General features: G+C 48.4%; 1 protein-coding gene across 1 annotated transcript in view; it reads right to left on the bottom strand.

Annotated features, from left to right (window-relative positions):
- Positions 1-2,368, bottom strand: part of GRHL1 (grainyhead like transcription factor 1) — a 57,099-nt gene that overhangs the window by 4,915 nt on the left and 49,816 nt on the right. The gene's annotated exons all lie outside the window — the stretch shown is intronic.

Here is a 2,368-nt window from a genome sequence, read left to right as displayed (position 1 = left end):
TAGTCAGGGGGGACCAGCAGGCATTGGGGGAGTCCCTGTTCCCCCGAGCACTGCCAGGAGTGACAAGAAATAATGGTCACAAGCTGGCAGAGGGTAAATTCAGATTAGACATCAGGAGGCGCTACTTCACTGTCAGGGCAGCTAGGATCTGGAACCAACTTCCAAGCGAAGTGGTGCTGGCTCCTACCCTGGGGGGTGTTAAGACAAGGCTTGACAATCACCTTGCTGGGGTTGTTTGACCCCAGTACTCTTTCTTGTCATGGCAGGGGGTCGAACTTGATGATCTGCTCAGGTCCCTTCTGACCCTACTAGCTATGAAACTATGCCTGTTTTTCATGAACTTGAACAGGGCAAAGTATTAGGTTCCATTAATATGGTAGCTTTACATGTTAAAGGGGCCTTAAAAAGACTGACACTGTTCACTTTGGCCCTCAGTGACTGCAAGAAAAAAAGATCGGTTCAACAAACATTGTTTTGGCAAGATCCCCAGTTTTGGGAGCAGATTTAACCCATATGATGCAATCAATAATACAAATGGATTGAGCTCCCCTAAGCAACACAAAGCATGTACGTAGCATAAAAGAGGTGTACGCCAGAATGAGGGAAATCAAGGAAAATGAAGAGTTATACTGCTAACCTACCTACAAAGACAAAAGCTTCAACAACCAGGAGAAACAGAGCCAACCCTGACATGCTCCCATGGTGCCAGAAATGCTTGATCTTAGCCAAAAGGCTGAGATGCTGATGGAAACCTATCACAAAGATGAACTGCACTAATCTGAGAATGACACATGGTAGTGCCCATTAAGCACAGTCCCCTCAGTGCCAAGTCTTTTTCAAGTCATAGTGAACCGCTACATCGAATACATTTCAACCTCTTCACTCCCACACCTGAGCAGTGCCTCTCTCTCTCTCTCACTGCAAATGATTTCTGTTTCTTTGTGATCTTTAATCATCTGGCAAACATCACCAAACTTCTATGTAGCCGAAAGACTTTGTTGCCCCTCTCTCACCCTGTCACATACAATTAAGTACGGTCCTTCCCTCTATGAGATGAAGATGGACCAGGCAGCCCTGCATCTCGTCTGCATAAACATTTTTGGAGGGTCCCAAGACTTGACAAGGATACCTGTTTCCAGTTGTGAGTGAGGTGGTAATTAGCATGTGGATCCTTTGTGAGGGGTATCTGAAGTACACATACTAAACAGTGTTGGGCTGTGGGGTCATCATGACTTGAAACACTGTTGACTCTGCTGTGGCCCAATCCAGTGACCTATATGATAACTTATAAGCCTTTTGGCCCTAGACCAGGGGTGAGCAATTATTTCAACTGCAGAGCCACTTAAGTTTTGTGGAGCTGTCAAGGGCCACAGACAAAAATCCGTCAGAAATATATTATTTAAAAAAATTATAGATAAAAGGTAAATCGTATACTTAAAAAAGTCAATCTACTGTAACGTTTTAATTGTATTTCAAAAAATATTTTCTGTCCCGATTTATGTTTTTTTGAGTAGTGTAGAGGCAATTGCATAACAACTCAAAATAAAGTCTTAAAGTCTTACACTTGTACACTGCGGGGAGGGTGAAGGGGTGTTGAGCGTGTGGGTGAGTGGGCCAAACCCTGCCTGTTCCCACCTGGGGTAGCCTGCGCTGTGTTCCTGCCTGCCAACAGCAGAGCCCCAGCCCTGGCTAGCATGCACAGCTTCTCCGTGAGGCTGCTCCTGCTGCTCCCTGGGCACCAATTGGCTCCCGCCATCTCCAGCAGCTTCTCCTCCTGCCCCTGCCCTCATTGCACCAGGCAGGCGGAGTGGGTGGAAGGTGGCTAGAGCTGGAGCCCTGCACACCAAGGCAGGAGCCACCTGACTAGGCACATGTCCCCATGTCTGTCGCTGCTTCCCTGTGGTACCTGCTACCCAAAGTGGCACAGCAGGATCAGGAGAAGAAGCCACCGCTGGAGGCAGGGGAAGTTGAGCAGTATTGTAGGTGGCTGCGGTAGCAGCCCCAACAAGGAGCTATGTGCTTTGGCCAGGGCTAAGGCTCTCAGTGGGCACAGGGTGGGTGCCAGTGGGAGCGTGGTGCAGTACCTCAGGTGGAGTGGATGGGGCTCAGTCCCATGCAGAGTACTGCATGGGCAGCTGTGGGCTGGATGCAATCAATTGGTGAACCAGATCTGGCCCATGGGCTGTATTTTGCCCACACCTGCTCTAGACAAATAATCATGCAGAGTTTGTACTATGCATTAGGAGGTACAAAAGTGGTACTCAAAAGCATGTTTATGGAATAGCTATGCTGCAAGTTGCAGCAGTCGGGATTGGGATCAGAGTCAGACCTAGTCGTCTCCTGTTCCTCTCACCAGTTTCTACCCCCC

Source organism: Gavialis gangeticus, unplaced genomic scaffold (assembly GCF_001723915.1).
Source record: "Gavialis gangeticus isolate Ggan-Ray unplaced genomic scaffold, GavGan_comp1, whole genome shotgun sequence".
Lineage (NCBI taxonomy): Eukaryota > Metazoa > Chordata > Crocodylia > Gavialidae > Gavialis > Gavialis gangeticus.
The sequence above is the reverse complement of the archived record's forward strand: the minus strand, read 5'-3'. Positions and strand labels throughout refer to the sequence as shown.